Source organism: Leucopleurus acutus (genome assembly GCF_964270905.1).
Source record: "Leucopleurus acutus genome assembly, chromosome: 5".
In the NCBI taxonomy this organism is placed as follows: domain Eukaryota; kingdom Metazoa; phylum Chordata; class Mammalia; order Artiodactyla; family Delphinidae; genus Leucopleurus; species Leucopleurus acutus.
Genome location: NC_139147.1, coordinates 107,289,819 through 107,310,432, shown reverse-complemented (window position 1 = coordinate 107,310,432; position 20,614 = coordinate 107,289,819).

Here is a 20,614-nt window from a genome sequence, read left to right as displayed (position 1 = left end):
GAGGGTACTAGTGCCTGTGTTCTGGTGTATGAGGCTGGATCTTGTCTTTCTGGTGGGCAGGTCCACGTCTGGTGGTGTGTTTTGGGGTGTCTGTAGACTTATTATGATTTTGGGCAGCCTCTCTGCTAATGGGTGGGGTTGTGTTCCTGTCTTGCTAGTTGTTTGGCATAGGATGTCCAGCACTGTAGCTTGCTGGTCGTTGAGTGAAGCTGGGTGCTGGCGTTGAGATGGAGATCTCTCGGAGATTTTTGCTGTTTGATATTATGTGCAGCTGGGAGGCCTCTTGTGGACCAGTGTCCTGAAGTTGGCTCTCCCACCTCAGAGGCACAGCACTGAGTCCTGGCTGCAGCACCAAGAGCCTTTCATCCACAGGGCTCCTTAATTTGGGATGATTCGTTGTCTATTCAGGTATTCCACAGATGCAGGGTATATCAAGTTGATTGTGGAGCTTTAATCCGCTGCTTCTGAGGCTGCTGGAAGAGATTTCCCTTTCTCTTCTTTGTTCTCACAGCTCCCAGGGGCTCAGCTTTGGATTTGGCCCCGCCTGTGCGTGTAGGTCGCCGGAGGGCGTCTGTTCTTTGCTCAGACAGGACGGGGTTAAAGGAGCCGCTGATTCGGAGGCTCTGGCTCACCCAGGCCGGGGGGTAGGGAGGGTCACGGAGTGCAGGGCGGGCCTGCAGCGGCAGAGGCCGGCGTGACGCTGCAGCCTGAGGCGCGCCGTGCGCTCTCCCGGGGGAGCCGTCCCCGGATCCCGGGACCCCGGCAGCGGCGGGCTGCACAGGCTCCCCGGAAGGGCGTGTGGCTAGTGACCTGCGCTCGCACACAGGCCTCCTGGCGGCGGCAGCAGCGGCCTTAGCGTCCCATGTCCGTCTCTGGGCTCCGCACTCTTAGCCGCGGCTCGCGCCCGTCTCCGGAGCTCTCCCAAGCAGCATTCCCAATCCCCCCTCCTCGTGCACGAGGAAACAAAGAGGGACGTAAAAGTCTCTTGCCTCTTCGGCAGGTCCAGACCCCTCCCCAGACTCTCTCCCGGCCAGCCGCGGCGCACCAACGCCCTGCAGGCTGTGTTCACGCCGCCAACCTCAGTCCTCTCCCGGCGCTCCGACAAAAGCCGGAGCCTCAGCTCCCAGTCCCGCCCGCCCCGGCGGGCGAGCAGACAAGCCTCTCGGCTGGTGAGTGCCGGTCGGCCCGATCCTCTGCGCTGGAATCTCTCCGCTTTGCCCTCCGCACCCCTGTTGCTGTGCTCTCCTCCGCGGCTCCCAAGCTCCCCCACTCCGCCTCCCGAAGTCTCCACCCGCGAAGGGGCTCCTAGTGTGTGGACACTTTTCCTCCTTCACAGCTCTCTCCCGCTGGTGCAGGACCCGTCCCTATTCTTTTGTCTCTGTTTAGTTTTTTCTTTTGCCCTAACCAGGTACGTGGGGGGGTTCCTTGCCTTTTGGGAGGTCTGAGGTCTTCTGCCAGCGTTCAGTAGGTGCTCCGTAGGAGTTGTTCCACGCGTAGATGTATTTCTGGTGTATCTGTGGAGAGGAAGGTGATCTCCGCGTCTTACTCTTCCGCCATCTTCCCGGAACTCCCTTATTTATTTTTATTTTATTTATTTATTGTTTGGCCACACCTTGTGGCATGCAGGATCTTAGGTCCCTGACCAGAGCTCAAACCCGTGTCCCATGCAGTGGAAGTGCCGAGTCTTAACCACTGGACCACCAGGGAAGTCTGGCAGAATTTTTTTTAAATAAACTAATGCTTCAAAAATATTTCTTCATCACACTAGGATTGTGCCTGGTACACTGTTGGTGTGTAATAGGTGTTCATAACTTAGAAAATTATTAATAGATGAATAACTGAATGAATATATACTCAATAGGGTCAGAAAACTGCAGTTAGGTAAATAGAGAGGCCAGAAGACAAATTAGGAGGTACAAGTACTATTCCTTACCCTCCGGCTGAGTGTCTGATCCTCTACCGCTGATTAATTATACCACTCCAAGCCTTCAAAATAGAGACAGGATTATGGTCAACAGATGATGACAGCCACTTAGAAGAGTTCTCTGAGCTCCTTATAACAAAACATAAGAACGTGATGCCAGGCCCTGCAGCCAGCCGCTCTGGAACACAGCCCTGCCCACCAGTGGACGAGCAGCACCCCAGGAGGCACCTCGTGGCAGCCAATCAGGCTAGGGGCCAGCCCTGACTATCAGCATGCTCACAGTAGTTGGCCATGCTACAACAGAAGGGCCACATGGAGGCCCTCCTAGAGCATCTAGCTCTGGGGACCAGAGGGGCCTGTGTTGCTGGGCGATATGGGACCTACATAAGGCCTCTTCTCCAAGACTGGGAAATGTAACTAACCTACCTAATACATAGAAATAAAAACAGAGAGAATCAGGCAAAATGAGGCAACAAAGGAATAAATTCTGAAAGAAGGAACAAGATAAGACTCCAGAAGAAAAATTAAACAAAGTGGAGATAAGTGATCTACCCAAGAAAGACATCAACGTAATCATCATAAAGATGTTCAATGAACCTGGGAGAAGAATGGATGAATGCAATGATAAGGTTAACAAAAGTTAGAAAATATAAAGAGGAACAAAACAGAGCTGAAGAATACAATAACTGAAATAAAGAATGCACTCTAAGGGATCAACAGTATCTGAATGATACAGAGCAATTTAATATCCATGTATGATAACTTTCAACAAAGTGGGTATAGAGGGAATATACCTCAACATAATGAAGTCCACATATAACAAGCCCACAGCTAACATCACACTCAATGGTGAAAAGCTGAAAACATTTCCTCTATGATCAGTAACAAGACAAGGATGCCTACTCTCACCACTTTTATGCAACATAGTATTGGAAGTCCTATCCACCGCAATCATAGAAGAAAAAGAAATAAAATAATCCAAATTGGACAGGAAGAAGTAAAACTGTTACTTTTTGCAGATGACATGATACTATATATGGAAAATCCTAAAGATGCTGCCAAAAAACTATTGGAACTAATAAATAAATACAGTAACGTTTCAGGATACAAAATTAACATACAGAAATCTGTTGTGTTTCTATGCAATAACAATGAACTATTAGAAAGAGAAATTAAGAAAATAATCCCATTCAGAATTGCATCAAAAAGAATAAAATACCTAGGAATAAATCTAACCAAGGTGGTAAAAGACCTGTACTGGGAAAACTATAAGATTTTTTTTTTTCGGATACATGTAATAAATTTTATTAGAAGTTGAGTATCTGTTAATTAACAGGCAGCTATATAACTTACTATAAAGCCACTACAATTCAAACATTGTAGCATTACTACATGAATTAACACATATACAAATTAAACAGAAAAGAATATCTACAAATAAAAACTATAAGATATTGATGAAAGAAACTGAAGACAATGCAAACAATTGGAAAGATACACCATGCTCATGGATTAGAAGAATTAACATTGTTAAAATGTCCATACTACCCGAGGCAATCTACAGAGTCTATTCAATCCCTATCAAAATACCAATAACATTTTTCATAGAACTAGAACAAATAATTCTAAAATTTGTATGGAAACAAAAGACCCTGGGTAGCAAAAACAATCCTGAGAAAGTAGGACAAGCCTCGAGGTATCATGCTCCCTGATTTCAAATCATACTATAAAGCTACAGTAATCAGACTCTACTACCCAAAGCAATCTATAGATTCAATGCAATCCCTATCAAACTACCACTGGCATTTTTCACAGAACTAGAACAAAAAATTTCACAATTTGTATGGAAACACAAAAGACCCCGAATAGCCAAAGCAATCTTGAGAACGAAAGAAGGAACTGGAGGAATCAGTCTCCCTGACTTCAGACTATACTACAAAGCTACAGTTATCAAGACGGTATGGTACTGGCACAAAAACAGAAAGATAGATCAATGGAACAGGATAGAAAGCCCAGAGATAAACCCATGCACATATGGACACCTTATCTTTGATAAAGGTGGCAGTAATGTACAATGGAGAAAGGACAGCCTCTTCAATAAGTGGTGCTGGGAAAACTGGACAGGTACATGTAAAAGTATGAGATTAGATCACTCCCTAACACCATACACAAAAATAAGCTCAAAATGGATTAAAGACCTAAATGTAAGGCCAGAAACTATTAAACTCTTAGAGGAAAACATAGGCAGAACACTCTATGACATAAATCACAGCAAGATCCTTTCTGACCCACCTCCTAGAGTAATGGAAATAAAAACAAAAATAAACAAATGGGACCTAATGAAACTTCAAAGCTTTTGCACAGCAAAGGAAACCATAAACAGGACCAAAAGACAATCCTCAGAATGGGAGAAAATATTTGCAAATGAAGCAACCGACAAAGGATTAATCTCCAAAATTTACAAGCAGCTCATGCAGCTCAATAACAAGAAAACAAACAACCCAATCCAAAAATGGGCAGAAGACCTAAATAGACATTTCTCCAAAGAAGATATACAGACTGCCAACAAACACATGAAAGAATGCTCAACATCATTAATCATTAGAGAAATGCAAATCAAAACTACAATGAGATATCATCTCACACCAGTCAGAATGGCCATCATCAAAAAATCTAGAAACAATAAATGCTGGAGAGGGTGTGGAGAAAAGGGAACACGCTTGCACTGCTGGTGGGAATGTGAATTGGTTCAGCCACTATGGAGAACAGTATGGAGGTTCCTTAAAAAACTACAAATAGAACTACCATATGACCCAGCAATCCCACTACTGGGCATATACCCTGAGAAAACCAAAATTCAAAAAGAGTCATGTACCAAAATGTTCATTGCAGCTCTATTTACAATAGCCCGGAGATGGAAACAACCTAAGTGCCCGTCATCGGATGAATGGATAAAGAAGATGTGGCACATATATACAATGGAATATTACTCAGCCATAAAAAGAAACGAAATTGAGCTATTTGTAATGAGGTGGATAGACCTAGAGTCTGTCATACAGAGTGAAGTAAGTCAGAAAGAAAAAGACAAATACCGTATGCTAACACATATATATGGAATTTAAGAAAAAAAATGTCATGAAGAACCTAGGGGTAAAGCAGGAATAAAGACGCAGACCTCCTAGAGAACGGACTTGAGGTTATGGGGAGGGGGAAGGGTGAGCTGTGACAGGGCGAGAGAGAGTCATGGGCATATACACACTAACAAACGTAGTAAGGTAGATAGCTAGTGGGAAGCAGCCGCATGGCACAGGGATATTGGCTCGGTGCTTTGTGACAGCCTGGAGGGGTGGGATAGGGAGGGTGGGAGGGAGGGAGATGCAACAGGGAAGACATATGGGAACATATGTTTATGTATGACTGATTCACTTTGTTATAAAGCAGAAACTAACACACCATTGTAAAGCAATTATACCCCAATAAAGATGTTAAAAAAAAAAAAGCTACAGTAATCAAAACAATATGCTACTGGCACAAAAAGAGGCACATAGATCAACAGAACAGAATAGAGATCCCAGAAATAAACCCACGTTTATATGGTCAATTGATCTATGGCAAAGGAGGCAAGAATATATAATGTGGAAAAGAGCTTCATCAATAAATGGTGTTGGGAAAACTGAACAGCTACTTCCAAAAGAATTAGATTGGACTACTTTCTCATACCATATACAAAAATAAACTCAAAGTGAATAAAAGGCAAATGTAAGACATGAAGCCATAAAACTCTTAGTGGAAAACACAGGCGGTATACTCTTTGACATCAGTCTTAACAATATTTTTTTGTATATGTCTCCTCAGACCAAAAAAACCCAAAAAAACAAAAAAAGCAAAAATAAACAAATGGGACTACATTAAATTAAAAAGCTTGTTGTACAGTTAAGAAAACTATCAACAAACCCAAAAGGCAGCTTACTGAATGGGAGAAGATATTTGCAAACAATATATCTGATAAGGGATTAATATCCAAAATATACAAAGAACTTATACAACTCAACATCAGAGAAACAAGCAACCTGATTTAAAAATGGGCAGAGAACCTGAATAGACATTTTCCCAAAAAAGACATACAACTGGTCAACAGACACATGAAAAGATGCCCAACATCATTCATTATCAAGTAAATGCAGATCCAAACCACAAGGATATATCACCTCACTCCCTGTCAGAATGGCTATTATCAAAAAGACAAATAACAAGTGTTGGTGAGGATGCAGAGAAAAGGGAACCCTCATACACTGTTGATAGGAATGTAAATTGGTGTAGCCATTATGGAAAACACCATGGAGGTTCCTGAAAAAATTACAGATAGAACTGCCATGATCCAGCAATTCTGCTTCTGGGTATTTTTCCAAAAAAAAAAAAAAGAAAAAAAGAAAAGAAAACCACGAAAATACCAATTTGAAAAGATATATGCACCCTTATATTCATTGCAGCATTGCTTACAATAGTCAAGATATGGAAGCAACCTAAATGTCCATAGGTAGATGAACGGATAAAGATGTGGCATACTTATACAATGAAATATTAGTCATAAAAAATTTTTTTGCCATTTACGACAACATGGACGGATCTAGAGAGTATTATGCTAAGTAAAATAAGTTAGACAGAGAAAAACAAATACTGTATGATTTCACTTATACGTGAAATCTAAAAAAGAAAAAAAATGAATGAACATAATAAAACAGAAACAGACCCCTAGTTACAGAGAACAAATAAATGGTTGCCAGAGGGGAGGAGGTGGGGGAGATGAGAGAATAAGTGAGGGAGATTAAGAGGTACAAACTTTCATTTACAAAATAAATGAGTCACAGGGATGAAATGTACAGCATGGGGAATACAGCCTATAATATTGTAATATCTTTGTGTGGTGAAATGGTAACTAGACTTACTGTGGTGATCATTTTGTAATGTATAGAATATCGAATCACTGTGTTGTGAACCTGAAATTAATATGATGTTGAAGGTCAATTATACTTCATTTAGAATAGAATGTTATGGTTTATATTCTTTATAGAAATCATTTTATTATACTATTCTCCATGATCAAAGTATTTGCCAGGATTTTTCCATTAACTTGTTTTATAATGTCTCTAACAGACAATGCAAACTATGAGTTTGCATTCATAGGTTTACTTCAAGGTTTACTCTGAATTTAGATTTTTCCAAAAGTAGTTCAAACTAAAACAAAAAAGGTTATTCCACATTGAATGATCCCTTATCACTAGTGTATAGAAAAAAGAGAAGAGAAATATTGAAGAGAAATAACATGGCACTAATTATGAAAATATAAAACGTATCTGTACTCCATGAGGTTGTACCCATGCCTTTTTGCATTGGTTTTTCATCAATAAAATGGGATTCATAAGTAATACCTATTTCAAGGGCTCATTTTGAGGATTAAATAAGAAAGTACTGTAAATTTCTTATCTGTTGTCAGAACCAATAAATATTAGGTTTTATTGTTACTTCTTAACCAAGAAACGAGCATCTTTGTCATTTACCTATTGCTGCATAAAAAACCATCTGATATTTGTGGCTTAAAACAAAGCTATACTATGTTCACAGATTCTGTGGGTCAGGAACAAAGACAAGGCACAGTGGGGACAGCTTGTTTCTGCCACATAATGTCTGAAGCTTCATCTGGGAAGATTTGAAGGCTTGGAGTGACACAACAGCTGGGGGCTAGAGTCATCTGAGTGCTTGTTCACCCAAATGTCAGGCAGTCAAGGCTGGTAGTCTGCTGGGATCTCAGCTGAGGCTATGGGCTGGATCACCCACTTGTGGCCTCTTCACTTCCTCACAGTACGGTGGCTGGATTCTACGAGTAAGCATCTCAAGAGAAGCAAGTAGAAGGTGTATCTTTTATGACCTAGCCTTGGAAGTCACAAAATATCACTTCTGCCACAGTCCCAAGCCACTAAGATTCAAGGGGTAATAGACATCCCCTCTTAGCTGGAAAAATATCAACATCACATCATAAGAAAATCAAGTAAAAAGGGAGATCTTGTGTGGCCACCTTGGAAAATACAATCTGTCACAACTTCCAAATTGACGTATCTTAGGACACGTTCACATTATTCTTGCTACTTGTCATTTGTGAACAAATTGTGTTTTGGTAAATGAGGAGTAATTTAATAGGCATGATTTATAAGGTTAAAGGACTTTCTGTCTATGGAACTACAATCATCATCGTCATCATCATCATCATCTTCTAGCAAGAGAGAAGAAATAAAAGAACCTGTAGGTTCTACCAAACTGATAATAGCATGAACTCTACAGGAATTCACTGCCCATAACACAGGACTGTAAAAGTACTACCACACCTGGCATAGCTGCATAGACATATACCCCAGTCAAGACTGTGCAGGGCTCTGAGCAGCCCAGAGTTGATGGTCAGCAATCCTACAACTAAAGAGGTGTGTTTAAGCTCTCATCTGTGTTGCTGCTGCTTATCGTTAGGCTGAGAAAAAAAGGAAGTGGCCCTCCATGTGGGACCCTGTATGTTCCCTAGGACAGGGCAGCTGAGGAAGCGGATTCCAGGAGAAAGAAGACAGGCACCTGAGAGGGAACCTGGGTATCCAGGTGGGTTGGCTGTGGTAATGGTCTCTCCAAGGCATTTTGTCCTTCAGGTAAAGAAATCTGATTCTAAGACTTTTGGAATCCAATCCCCCCACCGAACAAAACAAAACAAAACAAAAACAAAAGAAAAATATACAGCTACGAACTTTTAAAATTCTACTAAGTCCCTTTTTACAAAAAAAGAAGTCATAACTGAAACATTTCTATCTACTTTCCCCATTATTTCCTAGAGGAAAGAGTGTTTTTCCCCACCTCCAAAAGAGATGGGGGATGCTTCGGAAGGTCTTTATCTCAGAGCAAGAGCTGACTTCTTAAATGGAGTAAATGTAGTTTTATGAACAACTTCCTACATAGTCTGTACCTTTTTCACTTTGATTTGGACCAGTGAAAATTCTATTATGCATCTCTATGAAAATTCTATTATGTATCTCTATGGGATCAACAGTTGGTTTTGGGGAGCCATTGATTTCAGGACTCCAACTCCCCTGAGGGAATTTGAGACAAAGCAGCCGACTCAGTGCTGGAAAGAGTTGTCTATACTCCTGTCTCCTCTCCTCACCTTCCCTTCATCTTTCATAGTAAGGGCTTTCCTCTCCTGTCACTTCACCAAAAATGGTCTCCATAAGGTCACTGGTGACTTCTTACTGACCCAATCTAATGGGTACTTCTCAGGCATCTTTCTTCCTCTCACTGGTGTGGGATATTCTTGATCATTCCTGTCATTCTTTTCCTTTTTCTCTAGAGTTATGACCCTTTACCCCAGAGAATTAGGTTCCGGTTTTTCTGACTTTTCATATACAACTGAGCCAGGCAAGATATTAGCTACAAAATATTAACAATAATAAGGTAGGTGCATGTTTTGTACAGAAAAATGTTGGAAGAAGTCTTTTTTTTCCTATGTGGTAGTGTATATGTAACATTGCCAAGGACAAATGGTTTAGGAATACGAATATTCACTTCTTTTTATAATAGTGAGAAGCAGGTACAATCATGTTTTATCTCTAATTTCATACAATGAGAACAACATACAAAAATGGCTTTATCCAAAGCCCTAGAAGAGGATTTCTTCCTTGTAACTTACTGAATTGAATTGAACTACAAAATTACAAAAAATCAAGTTCTAAAGGCACTAAAAGCAATTATTCATGGGCAGTATTTTTTATCCTTATTTCTCTGAAGACAGCATTGCAATTTTTACATCTCTTTAAAATTTATGTCTAAAATGTATCTTTTTAGCTGATCTTTCATTCCTAAAACAATATTTTCCATAACACTGACATATAAGATATCCCTTTTTTGGTTTACTGTACATTTTAGAGTTTAACACTATCATGGGGGTAAAACTGGCCTCTTCCTTTTCGTAAAACCTTGGGGTTTTAAGAGCTAAATCATTAAATAATCAAAATACTGAACACAAGCTTAAACTTACTACTAACCTAAGAGTTTATTCATTTAAAATTTAGAAACATGTCTAAGAGAGCCTTCCTTAATTCTTGCACAGAGTAGGTATTCAAAATTTATTTATTGAGCTGAATCTTGAAAGGAATTGATGCAACATCTAAACACTTGGTTTGTATCTTTCATTTGTCACTTTCTAGCCTGCTCTGTATTAAAGTTACATTTATATATATTGATATTTCATATCACTAATGATCCTGTCAGTTTCTTGAGGTAGGAACCATGTCTTGTATAACCTTGTCTACTTCATAGAGCCTAGCACAGTTCCTTTCATGTTGCAAATGTTCAATGAATATTTAAACTGAGGGGGAAAAAAGGTCCAATACAGGACCTTATGAAAACCTACAGCAAACCTCAAACTAGTGAAATGTTAGAAAAATTCTCTTTGAAATCAGGAGTGAGACAGGAAGACCTGCTACCACTACTTGTATTCAGTATTGATCACTGTGCTGGAGATTCAGGTTGGCACGATGAGACAGAAAAAAGAGAGGGAACAGCAAAGAAAGAATGAAGGAAGGAAGGAAGGGAGGGAGGAAGGGAGGGAGGGAGGGAGGAAGGAAGGAAAGAAGAGAAAAGAGAAAAGAAAAGAAAGTATGAAGATTAGGAAGAAGTAAAAATGTGTAATTATATACAGGTGATACAATTATATATGTACAAAATCCAAAAGAACTTCTAGATAAGGTATTATAATTCATAAGAAAGTTCAGCAAGGTTGCTAGATTTAAGATCAACGTATATAAGTCAACTATATTCTAAAACACTATAGAAAACATAGAAATACATTTAAAAAATTAATTTTTAAAAGATAGCTTTTATAATAGTAGGGATAGATAAAAGTATTAAGAGTAAATCTAACAAAAATGTGCAATACTTTAATGAATAAAATTATAAAACTTTGTTTATAAATCTTTAAAAGTTGAGAGACATACCATGGTTTTTTTTGGTTTTATTTGGCTTCACCTTGTGGCACGTGGAATTTCGCCGATCAGGGATCGAACCCACACCCTCTGCAGTAGAAGCACAGTCTTAACCACTGGACCACCAGGGAAGTCTGAGATATACCGTATTTGTGTTGAAGTTATTTGCATGTGTTTCATATCACTAATAGGAAGACCCAATATCACAATATTCCCATCTGTATGAATTCAATGTTATTTCAGTCACAGTCTTTACTAGAGTTTGCATGGATATTGACAAAATGAGAATTGCCCAGATTACTGTTTCCAGTCAGGCTGAAGTAACAAGGACCAGACTGATCCTATACCTGAAAAACCAAAAACAATGGACAATATATATGAAAAAATGGTTTTCGTGACATTGGACATCAGGCAATGAAGGACAGTGATTCCTGAAATATGAAAAACAAATGAGATGAGCCCTATGTTTGCCCCAGATTATTGCCTTGAGAGAGCCTCCACACCAAGTTTCAGAGATGCTCACCCAAGGGGAGCCAGGTGGACTCTCTGAGTTGAGGAGATAGAGCTACAATCCAGAGAGACCAAGGTGGCTAGATGATGCATCTTGCATACCAGAGAGGAGAGAGCTGTTGTGACCCCTCTGTAGGACCTGTGAGTATAATAGACTTTGTTTTCCTGAGTGTCTCCTGTGTCTCCTCTTGTGGCTGAACCTGACTGACCATCACATAAAAGGACACAGAGCACAGGAAAACACTGGCTCTTTTATTCTGTTTCATTGGTTCACTTGTCTATCACGCTGTTAATCCCATACTAACTTCATGATTAAAGCTGTGCTAATTAAGACAGCATCTTATTGACAGAATGACAGAAAAGTAAACTAGTAAAAAAGAATGAAAGAGCCAAAAAAGGTCCTATCAATATCTGGAAACAATATATTTCATACCTGGCATTGCAGACTAATGAGGAAAATAAGGACTACTTAATAAGTGGTGTTAGGGCTAATGATTGATTAGTCAAACGGTAAAAAGGAAAATTGGAACTTTATCTCAGAAAATAAATTTTATGTATAAGTAAATTGAAGATTAAAATGTGAAAATAGAGAAATGTTTTGAACTTGGAGAAGAAAATATTTCTTAAGATAAAAAAACTAAAAATAGTTCAATGAACTCATCTACACTAAAATTTAAAACTTTTGTTAATCATAAGATACTATAGAGTAAGTGAAAGGGCAAATCCCAGCTGGGAGAAAAATATCTTCAACACACATAACTGGCAAAGGACTGGTAGCCAGGATACATAAAGAACCAAAAAGAAAAAAGCAAACAACTTGATGTTTGAAAAATGGACAAAAGAGATGGACAGTTTACAGAAGATGAAACATAGATCATCCAAAAGAAAAAACAAACCACGAGGGCTTCCCTGGTGTCGCAGTGGTTGAGAGTCCGCCTGCCGATGCAGGGGATACAGGTTCGTGCCCCGGTCCGGGAAGATCCCACATGCCGTGGAGCGGCTGGGCCCGTGAGCCATGGATACTGAGCCTGCGCATCTGGAGCCTGTGCTCCGCAACGGGAGAGGCCACAACAGTGAGAGGCCCGCGTACCGCAAAAAAAAAAAAAAGACACTCATCTATATTAATATCCAAGAAAATGAAAAGAGAGCCACAGTGGGAAGCTATTTTACACTCATCAAAGGCAAAGATCTAAAAAGTCTCAATACCAAGGGTTGTTGAGAAAGCGGAGTTTGAGGGACACCATTGACTGGGGTCAATGAAATGGTGCTATCACCCTTGAGAAAAATTCAGTAATACCTTGCAAAGTTGGAGAAGTGCATACATTTGACCCTGCAATTCCACTGCCCATTAAGAGTGCTAGAGAAGCGCTCATATGTATGAATGAGGAGACACATATGAGAATGCTCATAGCATCATTTCTGTAAACCTTTGTTTTCACCAACCCCAAAAGAGAATTAAAACAAACAAGCAAAACAGAACAAAACAGGAGACTGGGTAAATAAGTTGGAGACTATTCACAAATGAAATAGTATAGAACAGTGAAAATTAATGCATCGGGGCTATAACTTTCAACATAGATGAGTCTCACAAATGCAATTAAGCAAAACAAGCATACACAGACCATGAATCTTTGCAGAGACTACAGTTGCTTAAGCCACTCCTGTTTCCCTCTTAGCAATAGAACACCAATATTACTTGGTAAATTGCTTCCCAGATAAAGGGGACCTTGCAGCTTGGTGTGGTCATGTGATTTAGTTCTGGCCAATGAGCTGTAAGTATAAGTGATGACTAGGACTTCCAGGAGCTTTTAAAGGAGTTGCGCTCAGCCACTAATGACCCTTTTTTGTCCTTCAGCCTTATCGCCTTCTTCTAGCCCACAAGGTGACCATAGTGGCTGAAACGCCAGAAGCTAACTTTAGACTTTAAGGTGCCTTGGAAAGTGGAAACCATGAGCTAGGATGAAACAGATTCCTGGGTACCACTGTATCGACACTGCTGGCCCACCCCCAACTTTCTCCTATGTGATAGAAGAATAAACATGTATTCTGTTTAAGCTGCTTTCATTTTGTGTTTTTCTGTTATATCTGTTTCTATTTACATCTGATACAGATGTAAATAAAGTTTCAAAAGATGCAAAGCAATTAGTATGTAGCAAAAGCCTGGAAAGCATGCAGTGGTAAACAACAAATTTAGGATAGTGATTACTTTTGGGGTGGGATGCAGGAGGGAGAGATGGGACATGTATATACAGCATGTATTGGGTTTCATTTTGTTTCGTTTTATTCTTCATACCTTTTTGCATGTCTTAAATGCTGGCATAATGCTATTTAAGACTTTGGAGCCCTTGGAGCTCTGGGAGCATAAAGCATGTAAATATCATTATGGACTCTGCGTGCAATCTGCCTCCCTCAATTCTCATTCCCTTTGGTGACCGGAGTTGGACAAACAGAAATAAACTTGCTGATTCCCTCGACTTTTTTCCCTAAAGGCCAAAAACGGTCACCCTATCTACTGCCGCTCCTCCCCTCTCCTCTTGTCCCTCACAGATACACAGAGAAGCCTTCCCAAACATTTTCACACCTCCTTTCCAAATGTCACCACAGCCATTCCTCGAAAGGGAGAAGCAGGAGGAGAGGAGGAGAGGAGAGAGGGCCTCTATCATCTGTGCACTTTGGGATGAAGTTTGGTTCTAGTGCACATTAAGTGTTCCTTTTCTCAGGTGGCACCATTCCAAAGAAGCAAAGAAGAAGGGGCTTTGCTATGGGGCCAGCTGTTGCTTAGTGCTTGGCACGTCAGCTGCTATCGCCCCACCATGCTAAGAGGATGTCAGATCTGTTGGGCATTTAGGAGCATGCAAAGAGCAGAACAGCTTCTACAATAACAGTGTAACAATTTCCCTCTGGAACGTTTCACAAATGGGTTGATGGGATTAGACAGTATGCCTTTTTAAGAAGACTTTATAGACACGATCGCTTATATAAAGATGAAAGTGGTGTTTTGGGGAAAATGCCAAGTTGCAAATCTGAGGAGGAGAAGATATTCCATTAACCTTGTATCTACGAGGCTGTCTATTAATTTCAAATGATAAAGAGATGTCAGATAAAGCCAATTAGCATAAAACACACTTAGTCAGCTTTGCAAACCTTCAACAAATAGCAACAAGAATGAAGGACATTTGGGGATGGAGTTTTTCCAAGGAACTATTAAAAGTGATTGTGTCTTCACTTTCTTTCATCTTGTAAACTCTATGTGCAAGTCCTAAGGCAACTACTAAGTGATTTTCTAAATCTACTCTTCTTCCTGTCTTTTCTCTCCTTTGTGATTTAATGTCCTGTATCTCTTTACAGAGAAGAGACAAATGGGGACACATTCTTCTGGGAAAGGAAACACACGATTACACCTGATATTCACAATGTCTCAGGGTCTCTTGAACTGCTGGGAAACTGTCACTTTTAAATTCACAGTGTAATTGTAGTGATGAGGTTTCTACATGGGGTGGTTTTGGTGATTAATAGGGAGGCTTGAGGTACAATAATGGGTGAACACTTTACAAATTGGGTTTGTGTGGTGGTGACACTTTGTTTTCCAAATATACCTACCCCTCCCTGGGTATATTATTGTAGGTAAATTTTTAAGTGTTCACCTTATGCTTGGCTCTGGGTTGATCAACATGGAAGACACAGTAGGCATCTAAGGTATGGGGTTTTCTACTGCTATAAGGAACTTGGGGACAAGGGCCATGTCTTACTCAACTTTTTTTCCCCCAATACCTGGCATACAGTGGGTGCTCAAAAACAATTTTTGAGTGAATAAATCCATATATGTCAAACAAACAATGAGCCTATAGTAATATACCATAAACTAACAAAAATATTATATAATAATATGATACAATAATACCAAGATGTGATACTGACCGTAAGAGCTATAGAAGTTCCAAGAAGAGGAAGGACACATTCAGAGAATGCTTCATACAAGAAGTAGAACTTGAGGAGCCACTTGAATACTGGTTACAAGAGAAGAACAGATGGCATTCCAGGGGACATTAATGTGAGCAAAAGTATAGAGGTAGACATGAATAAAGGATGCTTGCAAGATTAGTAGAACAGCCTTGTGTTGGAAGTATAAAGCATTCCTTTGGGGAAATAACAGCACCCACAGCATCTGTTACAGAGCCTCCATTTATCTTGGCTGCTTACCCTCCCATATGCTCAGGGAAGATGACCAACGATAATGATTTCATTATTCTTACCAATGACTGACTAGTTTTGTCATGGGCATGTAAGCCAATCCTGGATAAGGAGTTGGGGGTCTTCTGGAAGAAAGGTCTTCTTCACCAATTAAAGAGAAAGCCCCTTTTCTTCACTGGGCATTGTCCTGTTTGCATGTGATCTCTGGAGCAATGGCAGCCATCTTGCACCCATGAGGAGAGACATCAGTACACACCAGAATAATGGGGCAAAAAGATGGACAGCACTAGCGTCTGTGACAACATGGTCTAGCCAATCATGAAAATATTGGCCCTGAACTTACAATGTGAGATATTTTTGCTTATCATTTAAGCCATTTTTGGACCGAGTTATCTGTTGCATCTAAAAGCATCCTACACACCTAATTTCCCCCAAACTTTAGTGCCTTTGGCCCCACTAAGTAATATAGAGAGACGATAATAATTATTACAATAACTATTGCTAGCATTTATTGAATGTTTACTATGTACCAGGGGCTTTCCTTAGTGCGCTACATCATTTACTCTATCACAAGAGGTAAATATTTGTATTAGTTAAGGCAATGCTACCTGTTCTAACAAAATTTAAAATGAACAGTGGCTCAAACACCATAGAAGCTTCTTTATTCATCTAAGTCCAGAATGAATATTCCTGATTGGCATAAGAGCTATATGATCCTCCTCCAAATGGAGATCCAGGGATCCCAGGCTCTTTCTACATTGTTGCTCCTTCATTTCCAATGTGTTGCTTCCTAGGATGTTCTGGACACTGACATCTAGCTGGCAAAAGAAGAAAAATGTGCAGAAGGCGCCCCTACTTCCAAACCACATTAACAGAAAGCAACACACATCACTTCTGCTTACATTTCACTGAACTAACCACATATTCCCACCCAGATACAATGAGGGCCAGGAAATGTAGTTCCTGGCCAGGAAGCCACTTCACAGAACAATTCTATACAGTGGAAGAGGAACAAGAATCATCTGTCCTTGAGGACCTTTATTATCTCCATTTTGCAGTTGAGGAAACGGATGCATAGGGAATTTAAGCAACTTGCCTGAGGTCACAGTGGTGGTGCACATTGTTCTCCTTGGAAACATTCTGTATCTTAAAAATTACCACATGTTCTTGGGAATTTGCTTTGTTTATAATTATGGATACCTATTGCTAAACCAGGGACTATTAAGTTTATTGGGAAGAAAATGTGGAGGCCAAATTCAACTGAAATGTTGAAATTTAATGAGGACTGCTCCCTGCCCACGCCCCATCCCGCCCCCCACGTAGCCTCACTTCCCTTACCTCTGTCTAGAAATGTGTAGTCATTTTCAATTGTCACGAATACTGGGGTACTACTCAAATTAACTGATCAAAGCCAGGGATGCTAGATGTTCTATGATACCCGAGACAGCCTGACTCTATAAAGAATTTTCCCATTCAAAAATCCAGTGGCATCCCTGTGTGACAGTAGACTAAGGCTGTCCCTTCTGTGGGGTGCTTACATGTCAGCTGGAGAAAAGATGTGGTTTAGAGGCAGCACAGATTCTGGGGTTGGAAGGTTTCTGCCTGAGTTATGTCCTATCACTTACAAGCTAGGTTAGGGGAATTTAGATTATGAGAATAGCTCAAGGAAGAGATGGAATGACTGTTTGAAGTATAATAGGGAGCAGAGGGAAGACGGAGTCCACCTGGGAGGGGTTTAGCTCTGTGTGGACACAGGTTGGGCTTCCGGTAAGGGGTGAACATGACCTCAATCAGCAGACAGAGCCACAGGGAGTCAATCACACACCCAGCTCTCTGGATGGTTCCATCTTTAACAGAAGCATGGGGAGCATTGCTGGAAGGAAATGTGGAAACTGACCAGGGTTGAAGGAGGGTGGAGATAAGAGTTATTGTTTTCCAAGGGTAAGAAGCCCCTTTCAGCTTTTTCCATTACTGTTCCTTTTAGATTCTCTTTCCATAAAGTGCTGGTGTGAATTCCCACTAAAGTGAGGTTCAGTGTCTGGACTCCAGTGATGATTGCAGCATCTGTGTGTCAGACAGGCCTGGTTCTAAGAGCTGTTCATACACTCTGTACCTACATATAGGTGTCTCATTTAATCCAGCCCCTGGCACATGCCTACAACAAGGTAGGAGGTGACATTAATCAAGAATGAAAGCATGAATGTAAGTATGAGTGAGTCCTCATGACAACCTGCCCATCGGTGGGCATTACTGTTTAGGTTTTCAGGATGAGGAAACTGAGACTGCTCAAGCTTCTAGGGAAGAGAGAAATTAGCAGTGCAGGAAAGGTGTCTGCAGCCTTTTAACAAATGGCTTTAATGAACAGAGGAGCAAAAAGTTAAAAGAAAAATGGCTCCTCCAGAAAATAGCAAAGACTTTTTTTGAAGTGAGCAAACAAGGTGAACAGGAGACCAGAGACTCATAAGGGACCAGTTTTACCATGACACACACAAAACCATGCCTCCCATTCAGAAAATAATACCTTCCTAACATCTAATCTAATTCATGGTCCAGAATCTGTGACTGTGTTTCAAAAGTTGTGGGGAACTGTTGAGCCACAGCTGTCAACTCAAATGCCAATGGGTCCATAGGGTGCTTGTCCTGTCTTAGAAGGTGAAGCTGTCCCTCAGCTCCAGCCCACTGTCACAGGAAAAGCTGCTCCAGCTGCCAGATTTCCCCATTTCCAAGAGAAGCCCACATTCTCTATTTTTGTGTGAAATATTTTTGGTTTTAAATGTTGGCAACAAATTCAAAACTTTTTACAACTAGAGGCCACAACATTATCCAGCTCCAGGCTGCATTTGACCACAGGTCTCTGGTATTGTGCTCTCAAAATAGATCTTAGGAGAGCAGGATAAGACACTGAAGCTGGGAGCAGAAGAGGTTCAAGGAGGAGGGTGTGAGCTGGAGCCCTGCCTTGGCGATGTGGCCTGGGACTCCGGGTCCACCAGTGCCTGTTTCTGGGTTGCCAAGGGCACTCTGCCCCAGATTCTGTTCCCTGAGCACCTCTCCTCCCCAAGGTGGGTCCCGGGGAAGCCACCCCACTTGTATGGCTTTAGATAAAGCCCTCTAGCACCAAGCCAGCTGACAACCCTCTCAGGCACATGTTGTATCTTTACATCCCTTTCAAGAACTGGAATCTTTGGCCTGGGACCTTGTATGGTGGTGATGAGGCAGGTACAGGGGTGCCCTGAAATGAGGAAAGTGGAAATCTGTTTGGATGAGTCCCTTATCCTAGACTGTGGCCCTAGACCTCACATCACTGACTGCTGGGGTAGAAGTGTTTACCATGCCTGTCCTACATTGTCTGGCATTGAGAACTGTGTGCTTGGCAATTTGTATGTGGTGATCAGACACCACCAAGTCTAAAACCTGTACCCTATTAGGGACTTCCCTGGCTGTCCAGTGGTTAAGACTCCGAGCTCCCAATGCAGGAGCCACGGGTTTGATCCCTGGTTGGGGAACTAAGATCCCGCATGCTGCCTGGCGCGGCCAAAAACATTTGTACCCTATTATGAATTTCAGACTCTCTTGAGAGAGAAGGGGACATAGTATGTGATAAAGTATTTGACTAGCACAGCTCAGATGAAGAACAAGGTATGAAATATTTTTTGCTATGGAAATTCTTTATCTGATATGTACTTCTAACTTTGTCTTAATTGGTGTCTTGCATCCAACAGACTTTATTTCACTATTTTTATATGACCTGAGAGAGTTGTGAAAGTGTGTTCTTCAAGCAAGTGAGAAGATCAGTACAGAATTTCCAGTGGGTAATATTTACCTTTTTTGATATTTTAATAGCTTTGATCATTTGTATGATTGCAATCTGCTGAGACTGGGTTTTGCTTAGAATCTCTGAGAAAATCCTGGTGTCACAGCTGTACATCACTGTGGGAGAAGTGCTGTGGGGACCGCTACAGAAACGTGTTTATACTTTAACTATCAGCCATTTTCTTGAAGATTACTTAAAGTATCAACAACACCAGTAAAATCTGTTGGGCCACCGTACCTGGTGGGTGCTGGTCAGCCAGAAAGCTGAACTGAGCTAAAGACAAGTATAATCTTTGATGCATAATTTATATCTGGGATTTACTTCTGAGCACAACAGGCTGGTGTTAGATCCACACATTTGAAATATTAGTAAGAGCCTACTAATGACACATTGGGTGGTACTTGTCCCATGTGACTAACAGTTACTGGCTGTGATGGACAGACACTGACGTGCAGGTTGTGTGAGATGTGTGAGCTTCCTCATTTTACACTATTTAGAGAACAATCAGGAGACTTTACAGAAGATTAAACTGAAGACTCCGTTTTCAAATAGCTTTGGTTTTGCAATAAAAGATTACTGAGAAGTTGAAAATGGAGAGTGACATGTGTGTGCGTGTATGTGTGTGTCTGTATCTCAAAGCTAAATGTGATTTCAAAAAGAAAAATGTAACTTTTGTTTATTAGCTTCAAACAAAATCCTATGTGGTTTTATAGATAGGACCTGAATTTTCTTACTAATAAAATTGATAACATCTCTTAAGGCAATTAATAACTTATTGCTGCATTTTGTGTGGGGGACAGTGAATTTCATGAAAAATACGATGATGAAACATAACCTAAAACTTTTTGAAAATCTACTTTTTTCAAAAAAGTAGATTTTTCCTCCTTGCTCTACTCTATTCTTTAATATATGTGTTAAAAGAAGTTAAAGGAATGGTCAAAAAGAAGAGGTTTCAATGTTCAAATTCTAAGACAAGCTTCCAAGACTCTTATGCATGAATTGTTTTTCCTCCCTAAGTCTGAAATGTGGGTAGGCTTTACCCATAAGCTCTCTTTTGAATACCATTTCTTTTGGTCACACTCATTTTCAAAACACATTCTTTAGGACCTAAGCATACAGCACTTTGATAAATAAGATATGCCACTGTATCATTTCAGATTCCAGACC